We start from the raw sequence: 20,565 nt of genomic DNA, 5'->3' as shown, positions 1-20,565 counted from the left end.
TTAAATACCTTTAAATACCTAATCATTTAGCCACAGAATTTATATCAGACTGGAACTAAAATTTCTCTCCTTCTTTCTCCTTCCCCATATGAGTTTTACTGTCATTAGAAAGACATATGTCTCTTACTAATAGGGGCTCTAAAAATAAGTTAACCCAGGAAACAGTTAAAACTAAAAAAAATTTAACAGAAGTCTGGCATAAATTTTGCTCCTAATTAAAAAGAAAAAAACTAATATATACATACCTGCAGGGAGGAAAGAAGAAATATAAGACTGAAGAGAAGACAAGACAGAATCAGAAAATATTCTCTTCTGAAGGGCACTCAAATAAGATTCACATGTAAACTGCAAACTGTCCTCCCTTTCCCTTCTAGTCCAGGGAGAAAGTCTATATTTTGGTTTTCTTTCTGTGCCTTATTTAGCTTATGAAAACAATACACAAGGACAGCCTTCACAGGGCTCCCAGTGCCACCTGCCATGAGCTCAAAGACAATACAAAAGAGCAAGAACTGGTCTCATTTATATAGGTGAGACAAAGAAGAAAGAATTTAATGAGTGGTAACACTGTAAAAGAAATGGAAGTTTACAGTTAGCAGTCAAGCTGATAAAGACTCACTGGGTACAAAATCTTAGAAAGGAGGAGATTAACCCCACCCCCAAAAGGTTATGTAACCCAGCGTTTGACTTCCAAATGACACTTGGGATATTTTTATGACCTCAGTTATGGGGCTGCTATAATGGGGGTCACCTCCCCTGACCGCAAAAGCTACACAAGTAGGGCTAACACATACCCCTGCTCCCCTAAAACATCCACCAGGGAATTAGCTGTAAGCTTAATTGAAAGCTCAAAGTCCAAAGGGTACAAAGGTTATCTTGTGACATCAACAGGGTACCACCACGTGCTCAGCTTGCCAGGAGCTTGGTCACAGCAGAGTCCTTCAAGTAAAGGAGACTGTTCAGGGTGTTGGGAATTGGCTGAGATTTAACATGAGTGGATGGAGGGGGAACTGGAGGGTTAGGGACAACACCAAGCCCCAGTGCATGAACTGAGTCATAATCCTACCTAAGGTAATGGAAAAAAGGAGCTGGCTGGCCCCTGACCTAGCTCAAAGTGGGTTAACCATATAGAGAGCCTATTAGGAAGATGGAAGGAGTGGATATAAGACTGACTTCATACATTATTTCTCTCTCCTGAAGAATACTATCAAAGAAATGAATGAACACTATGAGTGAAAGGCAGGCAATGGGCAGATCCCTAAAGGAAGGGTTTACTTCTTGTCCCAGGCAAACATCTACCTCTCTTTCAACACTCTTCTTCCCACTGACGGTAGGTATGTCAAATACTCACCACTTCACTGAAGCACATAACCAAATACACAACCAATTACACCCGCTATTTATTCTGGTTTTTATTAGGGAACACAATGTCACTTTCCCTTCCCAAAATTTCTCTCCTTTTCTCAACTCTTATCAAAAACTTACCTGCCGGGGCTTCCCTGGTGGCACAGTGGTTAAGAATCTGCCTGCCAATGCTGGGGACACAGGTTCGATCCCTGGTCCAGGAAGATCCCACATGTCGCAGAGCAACTAAGCCCGCAAGCCACAACTACTGAGCCCACGTGGCATAACTACTGAAGCCCATGCACCTAGAGCCCGTGCTCCGCAACAAAAGAAGCCACTGCAATGAGAAGCCTGTGCAACGCAACGAAGAGTAGCCCCCGCTCGCTGCAACTAGGGAAAGCCCACGCGCAGCAACGAAGACCCAGCACAGCCAAAAAACAAAACAAAACAAAACACCTTACCTGCCTATATCTCATTTTCTCTAGACAGCGTATTTGGCTGACTATCCCTTAGGAAAGGAATTGCAAATTATCCGATGGCTTCAAATGTTTCTCCTAATAGCAAAGATTTGGTGGAGGTGAGGAGGGAAGGAAAGGAAAATGTTTCCTTTAAAGAGAGTGTTGCTTTAAGTAATCCAGAGACCACCTGGGGGGCAGGTGGCTTGCTCTTCTTTAACTAGAGGTAATTAATAGCTATCAGTACATTGGGTGATTTTGTAGCAAGCAGGTGGAAGAAATCATTTGGACAAAGGGCACAAGGACAACTATAGGCAGCCGGCCAGCTGCCCATAAGGCCATGTTGCACACAATGTTAGTATTCTCTCCGAAGGGGAGGCTTATTTTAATGAAGGAAATACTTCATTGGGAAAGATTCACTTTTTCACCCAGAAAAAAAAAGAAGACAGAAGCTTGCAAGAAGGCAATAAAAACACTTAATGATTCACAGTGAATCCAAAGAGCCACGCATGTGCAGACATGGTGGGGAAGGGATGGTGGTCAACCAGGCTCGGGCCCTTGACAGATCCACTGTTGAAATCACACTGCTGAAGTCGAGATTTAGCCAGCATTCTTCCTGAGACAATGAGAAATCTGATCAGCCACAGGTTGCTCATTCAGGCCTGAGAATCCTGGGGCCTCAACACAATGGCTTTCAGAATGTGACATCCACTCAGTATGAACTGTGACCAAGAGCTGACTCTCCTCATGGTCCTAAAAGGGCTGGCCTGGAGACGTTAGAATAAATGTCACCCTCCCGAAGGAGGGTCTTGTCAATCAGTGACTATCACCGTCCTGCTGCAGTGAGATGCACAGGTTAGCTAAGTCAGAGGACAATGTGATGGTGTGATGTGTGAACCTGGGCTCCACTGGGAAGGGGGTATTGGTCTGTTGCTAGACTCAACACCCACATGTGATAGGAGGTTGGCACAAAAGCACTGTGCTCACAACTTGTGTTCCACGTTGACAGCCAGCACTTGGAGTGACAGCTGTTTTCTTAAAGCCAAAGATGAAATTAACACAGGTAAAAGGCTATTGGCTGTTTTCTAGGAAGAAGAGTCCATAAACATGGCTGAGACAGAGCCTTAGGCTTCCCACCCCCATCACTAACACTATGATCTTGCTTCTCTCCAAAACTGTAATTTTAAAATCATCTTTCTCCTTCTCATTTGGCCTCAAGTTCACACACCTAGTCTGTTACTAAACACTGTGGCTTCTGTCTGTGAAATATTTTCTGGTTCAATTCTTCTTTGAGAACCTTGCCTTCACCTACAGGTGCAGTATTGCATAATGGCTTCAGATCCAAGCCCTACCCCTAACTGTATAACCCTGGGCAAATTATTTACTCCTCTAAGCTACCACCTGAAAACGGTCATTGTTAGGATTAAATGGGAAAGAGCATGTAAAGTGCTTGGCACGTGCTAAGTCCTCAATAAAGCACCAATACCAGCAGCATCGTCAAAAACCAGGTTTTGATCTCTGCTTAAATGAACCATACCAACATGACCTAGAGTCACTGTTAGCAGCATTGTTGGTGCCAACTTCAATGAACGCTCTAAATTACATCCCACGTGAAACAGGAAGCCTATACCACAGACTGTAAAACCCTCCACCACCACCAACTGCCCTTCCCATGACCTCCATCCACTCCTTTCCTTAACTTCTTCCATAGTCAGGAAAACTTAGCTCCAGCCCTTGGTCTTTTTTTAAGATTCTAGAAAATGCTTTCAGACCACAGTTTAGTCCAGAGCAGGGGCCATGATTTTGCTTCACTTCTCTACCTCCTTACTCCAAAAAAAAAAAAAAAAAAAAAAAAAAATTGCTATATATACAAATGAATAAGTGGTATTATATCACCTTTGTTTGTGCCAGCTGCCATTTTCCTAATCCTCCACAGAAACTGAGTTGTTTAGGCCTTGTACATGGCAGTGGAGTTAGGGCAGAAAATAGCTAATCATTTGGGATAATATTTTTATTTCTTTGGAGCACCTTAGTATCTCATCATATAGATGGAATAAGGGATATGAAAGTAAAGGATGTACCTCCTAGTGTTCCCTCAAAGCTTCTTCTTGACTCATGACTTGAAAAGCCTGAGAAGAACTTTATGAAGTTCTTAAGTGGCCAACTTCTAATTTTTTTTTAAGCATCTGCTAAGGACTGGCTTTAGAAATCACTGCACAGCAAGCATTTCTCCCAAGTCTGGCAGTCAGAGCTAAGTACTTCAAGGAAAAAAAACACAAAACTCACACACAATTACCAAATTTCATTTGATTTCTGATTGATAGAGTCTACAGCTTGGGAAAAACACACAGGAAAAGAATGCTAAGCCAGCAGTTAACCAGCAAATGTGAAGCTGCAAATTCTGTCATTTCAATTCTCACTCCCCAGAGACTTTAACTTCATAAATGTTTTATAAACCAATCGGCAAGGCTTACTCACTCATCCTAAGAAACATAATACAACAAAGACACGGAAGAGAACATTAGGCTATGATAAAGAACACAAGGTAGAATCAATGTTTAAAGTGTTTTGTTGTTTTCTTTTTTTAAGTTCTTTGAAGATAAAAAGACCTAAGTGGTGTGCATTATAACCTATCACAACTATTCAATATCTGTCAATTACTCTATAAGGAGAAGCTAATCCAAGGCACTCTGTTAAGTAATTTTCAAACATGTACCTTATTCTGAATTGGGAGCTACACTAATCCACTTACCCCGAGAAACTCTCCAAACCCCTCCCTATTCCCTGCCATCCTCCCATCCTCAGGTGTCACTCAGAGAGATGAAAGAGTAATTTTCCAACCCAAGTTACTGAATCTAACTCTCATCCTTTGTAAACCACAAATACTGAACAGGGACTGTAGTTGTCCAGTTTCTTTCATCTACTGAGCACATATTGTGTGCCAGGTACTGCACTGGTGACTGTTTAATTAACTCATTACTGTGATACATTTTCTCTGCCTAGAAAATCCCTTTCTGTCAGGAAGCTGAAGGAAAGGTACGATAAACAGGTTTGTTTCTCAGATAGATGGAACAGAGCAACGAGGCTAACCCAACCCACGAGAAGTATACCCCAGTGACTTCTGAACACAGAAAATAGATGGTTGGTGACATCAGCGGTAGGAGCCAACAGACTCAGTGTAGCAGATAAAAATTCACATGCCAAAATGCTGACAAACAAGGGAAGAAACATAGGTTCCTCTCCATTTAGTGCACAGGCTACTGTCTGGCTACTGGGCCACACTTCAGCAGAAGAAAAGCTTTGAGGACTTTTCCAGTGAACTGAGATATGTGAGAGGGAAGGAAAGCATGAAGAAAAGAGACTGATTACCATGCAAGCTCCATCCACCCCCCTGGAGAGGGGCCCTCCAGGAATCAGCCGGCAGAGCTGTAGCTAACACACTGCAGTGCCTCAGGCTACATGAGTTTCCCCTGAATGACTGGGGAAAAAGGGCATCAAAAGAAATGGTATCTGATAACATTAAGCCCTCATATTCCATGGATGATATGTTCATCCTGTTACTGAGAACTCCCTGAGGGTAGCAGGCATTTAGGGGAAATAACATGCTCTACACTTAGGGGGTTAAAAAAAAAAAAGTGAGAGTAACATCTTAGGTTTTTATTAATTTAACAGCAACATAACTATAACAGAGACCACTCGTTAATTACCCATTATGTGCTAAGCACTATACAGTGAGTTTAACGTACTCCGTTTCTAATGTCACAATAGCCCAGTGCAGCAAATAGTAGTTTCCCTACTTTTTCAAGTGAAGAAACTGAGAATTTTTTTTTTTTGCTCAAGATTACAAAGTGACGAAGTATAAATAAGTGACTCAGAAGCCTCTGCCTTTCTTTTCTCCTTCCAGTTCATCATTCACTACCTTTAAATCATTAATATTTTAAAATGTTTCCATTATGGTCCTGTGCCAGGCACCGGAGAATAATGTGAAAAAAAGAGAACAATGAACTTCAAATCAGTAAGAAAAAAAGTGAAACATATACTAAAAATGGAGCAGAATGTGGCACCTGGAAGGTACTATGGATAAAAGCATGAACCCTGAAGTCAGGAAGACTTGGGTTTGAGGACCCATTGACATCAGCTATACAATTTGGGGCAAGTTACCTAAGCTCCCTAAGACTCACATTTCTCATCTGTCAAATGGAAGTAATAATGGCAAAAGCAGTGATTCAATCTCCAACACCATTCAGACAAAAATTATACTACCATCATAAAAGTCAGAATCTAAAAGGAGAAAGTGTGGGCTGTGGACGGAATTCTGAGTATCATGGATACAGAACTTGCGAAGTATCTTCAACCACAGCATTTAAAACACCTGGGGCTTCCCTGGTGGCGCAGTGGTTGAGAGTCCGCCTGCCGATGCAGGGGACAGGTTCGTGCCCCGGTCCGGGAAGATCCCACATGCCGCGGAGCGGCTGGGCCCGTGAGCCATGGCCTCAGCCTGTGCGTCCGGAGCCTGTGCTCCGCAACGGGAGAGGCCACAATAGTGAGAGGCCCGCGTACAGCAAAAAAAAAAAAAAAAAAAAAGACACCTGAAATGCGAAATCAAATGATGGGTCCATAACTCACACACAGATTGCTTTCTTCCTCTTCCCATGGCTCTTACCCTGCTGTCACACCACCTCGAACCTAACTGACCTCTAAGCTGTTAGAGGTCTAACAGGAACCCAGTGGCAAGCTTACTCTGTACCTCTCCTCACTCAAATACTACCAAACACGGTAGAAAACTGTGGGAACTGAGGTAGCCCCTTCTTTAACAGAAACAACATTCATGGCAACAACATAAGCCCATGTTCTATAATACTGGAATTAATGAGTAAGGATTTACCCATGTTGCAGATATTCTGTATCATCATTGGATAGATATATAACATACCTTTATAGAAATATAAAATTGAAAATTTTCAGAGCTCGAAACAGCAAAAGCAACAGTCTAATCCAGCCCCCTTCTGAGTAAAGTCCCAAGAGGTAGGAATTGCCCAACATCTGTCTTGAGACTAAATTGTGACAGAATGTCCTGACTCTCAGAACAATTCTTACCCCTCCCCATCCCCTTAGCTTCTGAGTAACAGCAATATATGATGCCATGTATTCTTAAACATTTTACTATATTATATGTGGTTTTAAACATCCACCAACATCGGGACTTCCCTGGTGGCGCAGTGGTTAAAAATCCACCTGCCAATGCAAGGGACACGGGTTCAAGCCCTGGTCCAGGAAGATCCCACATGCCGCAGAGCAACTAAGCCCATACGCCACAACTACTGAGCCTGTGCTCTAGAGCCGCGAGCCACAACTACGGAGCCCACGTGCCACAACTACTGCAGCCCATGCACCTAGGGCCCGTGCTCTGCAATGAGAGAAGCCACTGCAATGAGAAGCCCGCGCACCGCAACGGAGAGTAGCCCCCCACTCGCCACAACTAGAGAAACCCCGTGCACAGCAACGAAGACCCAATGCAGCCAAAAATAAATAAAATTGAAAAAAAAAAAATCCACCAACATCAGCAGCATTCTACAAAGACAGAACTTCTAACTAGGCAGCCAAATGAACAGTTCAAAATCTCAATATAAACCACAAAGTCAAGGCCACAGAACCAGGAATCAGGAGACTCGGGTACTACTTAGTCCTGGTTATCACTGACCAGTTTTCAGATCTCAAATGACTTTGCTTCGACTGGGCCTTTGTTTCTAGAACCATACAAAGGAGTTGGACCAGCTGGTCTCCAAAATCCTTCCCACAGCTAAAGCTCCCAAATTCTCAATCTCCTGGCACACACAGCAGATACAGCAAAGCCCAACAGTTTCTTTTTTTTTTTTGAATTCTCACACACGCATGCACACACACACACAAAATCACAGACATCATATAAGGACAACTATGTGCCAAAGCAATGCTTGCTTTGGGGTTTTTCCACAGAGGTGAGCACTGTGTTTTCCAAAGGCAAACTGTTCCCTCTCTCCAGAACAAGGACAGGATGTTGGGGACATGAGTCATTCTGTTGATATTCTAGGTGCTGGTCAGTGAGAGGACAGGAACCAGATCAGCTTCCTAGAGAGAACAGAAGACAAACTCGCTCCGGAGAAAAACAAAGAGATGCTTTGAATGTCAGAAGGATCTTTGCTTCCCAAGCCCTTCCTAATCCAGCCTTCTATTTAATAGTAATACTCAACCTCATTTTGGCAAAAGGAGTGAAAGAACTTACTCTTCTAGAACCCCAGAGCCCATACAAGCAACCAGATGCTCTACGGAACATGCAGCTTCCCAAACCAGCAAGACCACCAACAATTTACTCCTCACCTTTTGTTCCCAAGCACCTACCCTTTCTCCCAAACATGTCAGAATATAAATGTGCCCTTTACCACCCACTCTCTTCAGAGGCAAGAATGAACAAAGACCAGTAAGAATCCCTGACAGGTTTTTTAAAAAGGGGAGGAAGAGGATGAACAACGGCCACAGTACTCAGCACTCTGGGCCTGTCACGTGGAGGGAGGGCCCCGCTTACCTTGTCATCCAAAACTCAACCCTTTGGGAATTCCCTGGCGGTCCAGTGGTTATGACTCGGCAATTGCACTGCCAGGGCCCGGGTTCAATCCCTGTTCGGGGAAGTAAAATCCCGCAAGCTGTGTGGTGCAGCAAAAATAAAAAAATTTTTAATTAAATCAAAAAAATAAACTCAACCCTTTGAGAAACATCAACATGGAACATCCTCCATCTCATGTTACTTTGGAGCATATGTTAGAAAATATCACATCTGACCATCTCGCCCTCCTCAAAAAAGTTTTTTAATTTGTATACAAAATATATATATTTATATGTGTTTATAAATATATATCTATTCCTGCACCTCCTCTAGGACAGTGGCTGACCACACCCTAACTCCTCACTGGATTTAACAATGCAAATAGGGCTTCCGTCCTGCCTTTGCCATGTTTAATGCCACCACCACGTTGCAATGGAGAGTTTAGGATGACTTGCGGATGAAATACCCAAAATATACTTCCTCTGAATTCCTTACCTAATCAGAATTCTATGTAGTTCCCAACAGGCATTCATTCGCCCATCACTGGTAATCTCATGACACAAGCCCTTGATTACAAGTAATGGAGAATTTGAAAAAGAATAGATACATGTATACATATAACTGAATCACTTTGCTGTACACCTGAAACTAACAACACTGTTAATCAACTATACCCCAATATAAACTACAAAAAACTTTTTTATCAAAGGAAAACAAAATTAAAAAATAAAATTTTAGGGCTTCCCTGGTGGCGCAGTGGTTAAGAATCCACCTGCCAATGCAGGGGACACAGCTTTGAGCCCTGGTCCTGGAAGATTCCACATGCGGCAGAGCAACTAAGCCCATGCACCACAATTACTGAGACTGTACTCTAGAATCCACGAGCCACAACTACTGAAGCCCACACACCTAGAGCCGTGCTCCGCAACAAGAGAAGCCATCGCAATGAGAAGCCCACGCACCGCAACGAAGAGTAGCCCCTGCTCACTGCAACTAGAGAAAGCTCGTGTGCAACAGCGAAGACCCAACACAGCCAAAAATAAATTAAATAAATAAATGTTTTTTAAAATTCAAAAAAATAATAATAAAACTTTTAATTTTTTACAAAATAAAAAAACAAGTAATGGAGATCATTTTAAGGGTTGAGCTAATAAGAACAACGAGGAAATGACACTATCCCAAAAGCTTATTTATAGTTTTTGTTTTTTCTACTTAAATTCAGTTTGGTGTTCGCTTTCTCCATTTTTTTCTTCTCAGCAGATGTAAGTCAGTACCTGTGAGCCCATGCTATGCTATGTGAAGTGAGGAGATACAAGATAATTAACTCAGAAGACAAAATATTTATGTAGAAAAGGAAAAGCTCCTCAATTAATATCCATTAAATTGGTCAAACAACTGACAAAATGCAGTGCAGGAGTTGCATTCACTGAATGAGCACTGGTTCATTCAACAAACACATACTGGAGCCGCAGGAAGACCCAGAGATGAAGTCGAAGATGTGCTTCAATGACAAAAAGATACTGGGCATGGATTGGTAACTAACATGGTAAAATTCTCTTATATTCATTTGATTTTTACAACTCTGTAGCTAGAGACTTGTGGTAAATTTATTCTAGAGACAAGAGAGTCACACAGGTGAGGAGAAGTGATCAGCTGAGCAGAAGCCAATCCTGGGCTTCCAGGCCATCAAGCATGTGATCTGTCACTACTCCACACAGGGCAGAAAGCATCACAAGCGCACATCAAAAGCCAGAAAGGAACCTGTAGTGTCAGAAGGTAAGGGAGAGCTTCCAAAGAAAAGAAAACATGAGGGTACACTAAAGGGACACAGTAGCCAACCGAAAAGCTCCTAATGGCCAAAGCTGGAACAATCTGAACAAAACAATGTTGGATTATAACCCAAAGGATAAAATAAATATCCACCAGTCCATACTGACATAAATAAACTACTGAATAAACAAAGGGTGGAGTGGAGGGAAAGATGCATCTCCCATGCAGAAGAATTCCAAATAACTTATGTAGATTCTCCACCCTCAAGCACTGGAGCCCAACTCCCCGCTCCTTCGGTGTGGGCTATGCACAGTGACTTCCCTCCAAAGTGTGCAGTGTTCAAATGGGGATGGAAGGGGGCAGGTGGGCGTGTGTTACAGTTTACAGTGGAGAAACCTGGCAAACACTACCTCTGCCAGGTGAACAAGGTCAAAAGCAACAGTGCTAAGTCATGTTAATTTTGACAAGTGGTGGAAATGTCACTTTACCTCTGTGGCCTTCCTCCCCCCCGAACCCATAACCCCAGTGTAACCATCAGAGAAAAACCTCAAACAAATCTGAGTTGAGGGGCATTCTACAAAAAGCTGATGAGTACTTCTCAAAATTGTCAAGGTGATCAAAAACAAGGAAAGTCTGAGAATGAGAAACTGTCACAACCAAAAGGAGCCTCAAGGAGACATGATGATTAAATATCACATGGTGTCCTGGATGGGATCCAGGAACAGAAAAAGGACACAAGGTAAAAACTGAGGAGTGAAGTATGGACTTTAGTTAATAAGAATGTATCAACATCGGCTCATTAATTCTGACAAATGTACCACACTAAGGTAAGAAGTTAATAAAAGTGAAACTGGGTGCAGTATATAGGGGAACTCTCTGTACTATCTTCTCGATTTCTCTATAAATCTAAAACTATTCTACAATAAGAATTTTATTTCAAAAAAGAAAAAAGTTACAGAGGAGGGAATGAGAGAGCGGTGTCCAAGGGAAAACAGAGAGAGCCCTGCCAGCTCACTGCAGAAGCAACTGCCCACCTCGCCCCTTTCCCTCTTCGCTCTCCTATCTTCAAGGACTAGAAGACACCACTCAATGTCTTGAAGGCAGAACCCTGTTGGGGTCTTAATTGGCTTCCTCTAAGAGCTGGACCGCACTCAGAGGGTAGTCCAGATCTTATTCGCTGACCAGAGGTGTAACATGCACTTCCTGTTCTTTTCTAAGAGAGAGGATCCCCAGAGCCTACTCCCCAAAACCCCACTTGGAATTAGGGGGTCTGCCCGGCCCGCTGAGGCCCACCTTCGCCCCCAGCTCCCCCTGCTGACGAAGAGCACACCCATTCACATCTCGCTTTTTTTCACCACTATTTATAAATGAGAACAACTCTTCGCATTTGTGGGCTTTGGAAGGATTAAACACAACAACGGAAACTACTTAGAAACAGTTCTCTTTTTCCCTGTTTGCTTCTCTTTTCTGACAGCTTCTTGAGCCCCAGGGATAGCAGGCCAGACAGACCCCAGTAACCACTTCTTCATCAAGCACCTGTCAGAAATCAATCTGAGGTTCCAAGGCAAAAGGGGAGCACCTGCAGAACTGCAGGGAGGGGAGGAAAGCCCCAACTTCAGTAAGCATCCTCCTCTCTGCCGACCTGAAAATACCCCCGAATCCACAGGCAACCTGAAAATACAGGTTTCACATGAAAACACGGACACTCCCGACATCCTCCCAAACTTGGCCTTTGACGTCTTGCATTGATGAAGCTATCACTCTTTGCCTCCCAACACTACTTCTTCCTCTTTCAAGATCAAAAAGGAAGAATCCACAATGGACTGCCAGGATCTCAATTCAACTTCAATAACTCATCTACAGGTAAAAGGTAGTGTTCTGGCTACACAGAAACCACTGGAACCCCGCGTGCCTCTTCTGTCAATTCATTTAGTGAGGCGGGGTGTTCAACGTCAACTTTTGGGGAACTTTATTAGGACACATGTCTGCTTTCTTTGATAGGACACATGGAAATGAACGGTTTTTCCTAAAAACACTGAAGAACTGCACAGGGACTTCCGTAAAATACTACACTTTTTGAAACTGATAAATTCCCCAAACTTCCAGAGCTGAAGTTCCCCCCGCACCCCAATGTCCAAGCGTACAGTCACATTACAGGCCCGGGCCTGCTGAGAGCTGAAATGAAATTGTCTTGCAAACCACACCTCCTCTAGTACAGGAAACCACTTCACAGTATAGGTTCCAATGTTTTTCGATGATTATATTGGGAACCAAGTCACAGAACACCTACAGCCCAATAAAGGTTCAAGCCTTTTGCTGTCATTGTCTGCCCCATCATTCCTCCCTGGCTGTCGTTGGGAGGGATATATATGAAAAAAAAAAAAAAAGACAAACATCCAAAGCCATAGCTCTCAATGATGGGTGACTGTGCCCGTCCCCTGGCACATGTGGCAATGTCAGCAGACATTTTTTTTTTTGTGGTACGCGGGTCTCTCACTGTTGTGGCCTCTCCCGTTGCGGAGCACAGGCTCTGGACACGCAGGCTCAGCGGCCACGGCTCACGGGCCCAGCCGCTCTGCGGCATGTGGGATCCTCCCAGACCAGGGCACGAACCCGTGTCCCCTGCATCGGCAGGCGGACTCTCAACCACTGCGCCACCAGGGAAGCCCCCTCACCAGACATTTTTGATGAGCCTAACTGGGAGGAGAAAGTGCTACCCACTGGCATCTATCTAATGTGTAGAGGCCAGGGATGCTGCTAAACATGCTATATACGATGTACAGGACAGGCCTCCACACACAGCAGTTATCCAGCCCCAAATGCCCAGCTAGCGCTGAGGTTAAGAAACCTTGTTCAAAAGCCTTAAAAGAAACTTGAAAACTGCCTAAGAAAATACCTGTAGAGAAAAATACAGTGATTCCTCCTCAATCCTCTTTGCAGCACCTTCCGTCTGCCCCCTAAAATGTAAGCTTTGCTCACAAGATCCTGTCTTCTGTCCTCTTCCCTTGAAACTCTACAGGTTTGTGATCCCCTTTCATCAACTGCCTTCTCCAACCTCAGCCCACGGTGTCTCATTTTATAACTGATTACTTGCTATGATCGACCTCAAACTCAACTCATCAAAAACGTCATCGAAAAAAAAAAAAAAAAAAAAAGACACGTCATCGCTGGGGCCTCTTGAGCCGAGTCTTCACTTCCTGCCCTGTTTCAGTAAATGTCTCACCACTTTCTCCATGACAGAGGTTCAAAACCTCGGAGCCGCTTTTCCCTCTACTCCTCCCCACCTATCCAGGCACACAGTTTTGCTCAGCACCGTGTATACAGTACCTAGCACTTTGCCTGCCACTAGAACTCGTGCAAATGTCTATTAAATGAATAAACCCAGTATTAAAAACATGAAGGTCACATGTTTACTCCCTCCTTAACTCCCACCCTCCAAATCAACTGCAAAGCCTTATGAATTCCACCTCCAGATGTAAGAGCCGACTCAAACGCCTGTCTGAAAAATCAAAACGGTGCCATCCATCCCCACACAAATGCCAGATTCATCTCCCTCAAGCGTCACCCCCATTTTGTAACCACTTCCCGCTCCCAAAACCCCCCCAAAAAGCTTTCAACTGCCAATCAGAATCTCCCAGTCCAAATTCAACACTGGCATCTGGGTTCCATGTTTCCAGCACCAGCACCTCAAGTTACCTACCCAGCCTTGTGTCTCCTACTTGTCGTCAAGACCACGAAGAGAACACTGAATAAATTACTCTCACCCACGTCCAGAATCACCAGCATCTATGAAAAAGACACAGTAGAGACCATCCTTGGCTCAGAGGATTCTCTAGGTTCCCCTTACAACCATTACTTCAAACAGTCTCACTCATGTCCTGTTTTGCCACTTTCCACTCCCCTGTCAGGTTCACAGCTTTTCTTTGGCGTGGTCACCTGGCTTCTGACTTGACTCGGTCTCTGCCATGGCTACACCGCAGCCTTAGACAGGGGAAGCCTTGCCCCCAAACCCCGTATCAGCTCTGTGATCCCGGTACCAGTGCCCAGGGGCTGCCTCATAAAGCCAGCTAAGCTGTCTGCTGCTCCTGGGCACCACCCAAGCTTTCCTATCTCTGTGACCATCACATTCTTCTCTCTTTGGCTCCATCTCTGCCTCTCCACAGCACACGCATTCCTTCTATACCCAGCTCAGTGACACATTCTCCCTGAAGCCTTTCCTAAGTTTCCCACCCAAACCAAACAGAATTGTTTGCTCTAAGTCATCTAGTCATTTTCACTTTTTTAAAAAGTGGGATAGAATTTGACATATAACATTAGTTTCAGGTGTACAGCATAGTGATTTGATATTTGTAAATACAGCTGACCCTTGAACAACACTGGGATTAGGGATGCTGACCCTCTGCACAGACAAAAACCGTATATAATTTATAGTTAGCCCTCCACATCCACAGTTCCACATCCATGGATTCAACCAACCATGGATTGCATAATACTGTATTGAAAAAAATAAGTGGACCCATTAACTATTGAAAAAAATAAGTGGACCCATGTAATTCAAACCTACATTGTTCAAGGGTCAACTGTATTTCAAAATAACCACCACAGTAAATCTAGTTAACATCCATCAGCACGCAGTTACAAAATTTTCTTGTGATGAGAACTTTTAAGACCTATTCTCTTAGCAACTTTCAAATATACAGTATTGACTAAAGTCGCCATGCTGTACATTACAACACATGACTTACTTTATAACTCGAAGTTTGTACCTTTTGACCCTCTTCAACCATCTTGCCTACCCCCTGACCTCTGTCAACCACCAATCTGCTCTCTGTATCTATGAGCTCGGTTTTACGTTGTTTTGTTTTTTAGATTCCACCTATGTGTGAGATCACACGGTATTTGTCTTTCTCTGTCTGACATTTCACTTCGTATAATGCCTTTAAGGTCCATCCATGTTGTTGCAAATGGCAAGATTTCCTTCTTTTTATGGCTGAATAATATGCCAGTGTGTGTGTGTGTGTGTGTGTGTGTGTGTGTGTGTGTGTGTGTGTGTGTGTGTGTGTGTGTGTGTGTGTGTGTGTGTGTGTGTGTGTGTGTGTGTATCCTACATCTTCTTTATCCATTCATCTATTGATGGATGCTTAGGTTGCTTCCTTATGTTGGCTATTGCAAACAATGCTACAATGAATATATAGGGATGCATGTATCTTTTTGAATTCATGTTGTTTGCTTCAGATCAATACCCAGACGTAAGATTGCTGGATCATATGGCAATTCTATTTTTAATCTTTGAGGAACCTCCATACTCTTTTCCATAGTGGCTGCACCAGTTTACATTCTCTCCAACAGTGCACGAGGGTTCCCTTGTCTCCACATCCTGGCCAACACCTGTTATTTGCTGTCTTTCTGATGACAGTTATTCTGACAGGTGTGAAGTGATATCTCATGGTGCTTTTGATTTGCATTTCCCTGATGATTAGTGCTGTTGAGCATCTTTTCATGTACCTGTTGGCCATCTGTATGTCTCCTTTGGAAAAATGTCTATTCAGGTGGTCTGCCCATTTTTTCCATCAGATTGTTTGGGTTTTTTGCTATTGAGTTGCAAGAGTTCTTTATGTATTTTGGCTATTAACCCCTTGTCAGATATATGATTTGCAAACATTTTCTCCCATTCAATAGGTTGCCTTTCATTTTGTTGATGGTTCACTCTTTCTTAGAATAAATACAATATTGTGCCTTGTATAACACTCATCAGTTTCTTTTTGCCTCATACAACCTCACATCTTACTAGCTATGTGACCTCAGGTAAATTAATCCTCTACACTCTTTCTTCATTGAGAAACTGGAAATAATGATGCATATTTCACAGTCATGTAGAGAAGATTAAACTTGATAAAATGTACACGTAGCTTAGAAAAGTCTTACACTGTAATTGCTCAAAAATTATCACTTGAATGTGAATTCAGTCATCCGAAATTACAATTATTAAGGCCTGGCAGGAAAGAAACTAGTATTTCTTGAGGACCTACCATGTGTACCATGCAATGTATAAAGCACTTTACTTCCTATTTAACTTACAGTTCTCACATCTCTTTGAACTAGACATTATTCCTATTTTACAGATAAGGATCAGAGAAATTAAGTATCTTGCCTAAAGTCATATAACTAGTCTAACTACAAATACCATGTTCTTTCCACTCAGCCCACTGCCTCTATAATGTGAAATTTTCCTCATTCACAGACCAGACATTTATGTAGCCCAGGGAGACAACAGTGATTAAATACCAGGCTCCCACCGGCAAGTTCTCAGGCCACAGGACAAACAGGCTGAGGCTTTTTACCAATGCCAGCTCTCAGAGAAGAACAAGAAGGTAACCAGAAGCTTACAGATGCTGTATTGCGGCCACTGTTCTCCAAAGACCTTACCTTGATGGATGGGAGCGCTAACAGAAGTAAGTGAGGGAGAAAAGGGGAGGGAAAAGAGAGGAGAGAAAACTATAAGCTGCACGCCTTGGCCAGGAAACCACCTGAGGTTCACAGCCTGGAAGTGCTCTATCACTTTCCCCAGCACGTCTCAGTTTATTTATTGTCTTATACTGGAAAATTAAACTTTTCCCTTTTAATGTTTACTCTGGAAAGCTCACATACAATTCCAGCAGGTAATTCTGACACCCCAAAACCCAATGTACTCTAAATGGCTCAGAGAGTTCAAGAGAAAGCCAAATTACGCAGAAAATTTCCCTAAATCTCTCCCCACATTCTGCCCATCTGGTTTCCACGCAAATTATCCAGGTGAACCATCTGTGCTTGTGATTTTTTTTTTTTTAATTCTCCAAACCCAGTCACCAAGTTCTTCCACTGGTAATTTATGAATTGAAAAATATACATTCTCACTTTTCCTTCCTGAATATCCCAGGTGAAGCAGGATTAAGTCAAATCTAACATGCTTAAGTAATGTTAAATCTAAAACATACATAACCCTGGTATATCATCTTCCATCGGCCAATTTTAGAACAGTGCTAATTGCAATTTTAAAGGATGACGATGTCTTCTGGGTGAGCCACAGAAATAATACATTTAGTCTAGAAATTTGTGGAATACTAACCATGCCAAGTACACTGAGCCTCCATGGTCTTATGATTCCTTAAGTGAGACAGGTGTTAAGAGAGCTTCAGAAACAACGATGGGGGTGGTGGGCAGAGGAGGCCACAAGTTTTTTAAAACGATGAAATTAGGTAATGCTCTTTGAACAACTGCTACTCCAAGTGGCGACTGGAAATGTCACATGAGGATGAATTTAAGACAAAAGAACATCCTCACAAAAAGGCATTTCCCAGTTATTTTAAATCTCACTTGAAAAGATGCTTGGAAAATGTCGATGAGACAGGAGTTAAAGCTTGACTTAAATGAAAACATACTTGTTAATTGGGGAAATAAAAGAAATAAGACAATGTCTGAATGCTGAAATACTTGCAGAGGCACCAAAATCTGCCCATAGCAGGATCTATCTATGCCAGGACCTACAGGCACTTGGTTAAACTTTATCTTCATAAATGAGCAGGATATGTAGAAATGAATTATCAGAGCCACAGAGGGTTAAGCAGCAGACTTGGATTTCATTCTTAATTGGCAAGTGTTGAAACAATGAAATGGTCAATGGCAATACTGCCCACTGTATAAGATCAAGAAATGATGAATCAGTTTCCTAAATTTAGTAGCTAGACTCATTCTTGTTTGACTTTTCAAGCCAGTTCAGCCCAAATAGCAAGTACACATGATATGACTTCTAAAGCAAAAAGGGGAAAGATAATTCCCTCCCATGAAAATCAGAACTGTACCTAGCCAAGTTCCTCTCATTTTCCAATGTGGAAATACTTAGTGATGGCTGTTCAAATGCTTAGTCTATACCTAAGACACTAAAAGAAATGAGGGTGAGATGCAGGCGCAGGAGTTCATTTTTGCAGAAATGCCATGATTAAACAACAAGGCTTACATTTACAAACCACATTAAAGACTTTAGAATCCCATTTACTCTCTGTATTGACAAATATGCTTAAGCAATGACTTTCTGACTCTGAAAGAAGCTCGTAAGAGTTATTAAAAAAAAACAAATGATTCCACATGACTGTTTTGCTTTCACATTAAGAAAAAAAGAGACTTTTTTCTTTTACTCCCCTAGTTCATTTTTCCTATTCATCTCACAGTTGGGTCTTTGGTTGAAGCAGATTTGAAAGAGGAGGACAAAGCCTGGGTCAATTATCCAAAGAAGAAAAAGCTGTCTTCCGTTAAAGGCCTATAAAAATAAATTTGGCTTACAAACAGGAATTCAAGATTTCCACATTGCCCTCTCATTTCAAGTGAGTCTGCTGATTTCTTACTCATCCCTACTTTTCTCCAAATTTGTACAGGATGGGGGATGTTGAACAACAATTCTAAGTGTATCATTGTAGTCTAGCTAAACACAAACACAGGTCTCAAATTTCAAACCAAAAGATCACATCTAATTTTAATTTTAAGAGATCTGTCCAGATAGTAGCTGAAGACCATTGTAGAGACACAACATTGGAACTAGTTTCCCAAGCGAAGCTAACAGCCCATCTGGGGCATAATCAAGCAATGACTCTCATTTAAACCCAAGGCACCTTGGAATGGAGTTCTTCCTCTCTCAATTAAGACATTTCATTCAACCTCTCACCTAGAACTCATTGGCAAGTTGTACTTTCCGTCATCTGTATCCCAAGCACTACTCATCTCTTTAAGTCTTGTACGGGGTTTGACACCTCATGTCACCCAGCACCATGGCAACTCGGCTTGAACATACAGACATGCCTGAGTCTGAAAGAACACTCAAACTGCTAATACAGGCTGATCAGAGGACGGCTTCTGCAGCAGGGTTTTTCTTCTGCGAACCAAAGAATCAGAAAGGCATTTTAACAGATTTTGTAAAAATTATAGCTTGGTGGGAAAGTAAGACAAACCCATCACTGACACTCTAACAACATTTTGGTTCAGCAAGAAAAACTTGGTGCTATCAGAAAATAAAAGCATTATATCTATTCTTCATAGTCAAGAGAATTGAGAACAGTTGAGTTTGTTTGTTGTTTTTTTTAAGTCTTACGAATAAAAAAGCCGTTCCTGAAAATTTGGTTTTGCAGTTTTCAGTGCAAGAGGTTTTAGCTTATCCTCAAATTATATTTTGAGTCATTTCAGCACACCTCTAAGGACTAAATAAAAGATAATGCCTACCAAACCTCACAGGGTATTCTGTGATAAGTTACTTTACTCACAAATTTAAGTACAGTATTTTCCAAAGGCAAAAAAAAACCCCAAAAAACTAACAGATAATATTTTGTAATATGAACTATTAGTGGAACGTTTCTTTCTTAGTGTGGGAGATTAAGTTGTCATTCTTAACAATATATATCTATATAAGACCAACTTTTTTTTAAGAGAACAACTATTTCCACATGTACTTAATATGCCTACAGGGGTTCCAACTGACTATCCTATAAATGCCAGCTCAAATGGAAAACAGATAAGGCAAGAACTAAGTGGAACTTATGTCACAAGTTGGTGCCATACTTCCAGCACATAAAGGAAAAGTGGGGACGTTATCACCGCGCAAGGCTGAGCTCAAAGGCACCCAAAGCATAGCTGGGGAACCCAATATTAACTGTGAGTATTCAAAAACAATCCACAATTGGTTTGCTACTTGAAAAAAACTAAATTGAGACCTCTGAATCCCACTATACATCAAAATTAATTCCAGATGAATAAAAGTTAATTCTTTAAAAAATAAGTTTCTCAAGCTAAAATAAGTCATGTGTATTTTGGGGTTCCTTCTTTAACAAAGACACGAATGTTTCAAAATAATGACAAATGATCAGAAATTTAAAAATTCTTGATTATGTAAAGAAGTTCTATTTCTGCAGGTCTGAAATGCTGATCTAAAAAGTAAAGTGAGAACAACGGTCAAAAATTAAATGAGTTATCATCTATTACAGGGGTTGGTAAACTATAGCTCAAAAGACCAAATCCAACCCACAGCCTGTTTTTGCACAGATCATGAGCTAAGAATGGTTTTTACATTTTTAAATGGTGAGAAAAAAAAATCAAGAGGAAGATTATTTCAGGACATAAAAACTACATGAAATTCACATTCAGTGTCCATATTGGAGCACACCCACACTACTGCTTCTCCTAGTGTCTGAGGCTGCTTTCGCCCTAAAACGGCAGGGCCGAGTACTTGGGATTGAATGTACAAGGCCCACAAAGCGTAAAGCATCTACTATCTGGCCCTTTGCAGAAAAAGCAAGCTGATCTCTGATCTATTATACAAAGGGTTTATGCATAAGAAAAACAATGAGGCCAATAAATAAGTGAAGGAGATTTAAAAAAAAAACTTAAAAAAATTTAACT

General features: G+C 42.0%; 1 protein-coding gene across 10 annotated transcripts in view; it reads right to left on the bottom strand.

Annotated features, from left to right (window-relative positions):
- FMNL2 (formin like 2) overlaps positions 1-20,565 on the bottom strand; it is a 308,405-nt gene that overhangs the window by 241,828 nt on the left and 46,012 nt on the right. The window lies entirely within an intron of this gene.

Source organism: Orcinus orca, chromosome 7 (assembly GCF_937001465.1).
Source record: "Orcinus orca chromosome 7, mOrcOrc1.1, whole genome shotgun sequence".
NCBI lineage: Eukaryota > Metazoa > Chordata > Mammalia > Artiodactyla > Delphinidae > Orcinus > Orcinus orca.
Note: the sequence above shows the minus strand (reverse complement) of the source record. Positions and strands in the feature narration are given on the sequence as shown.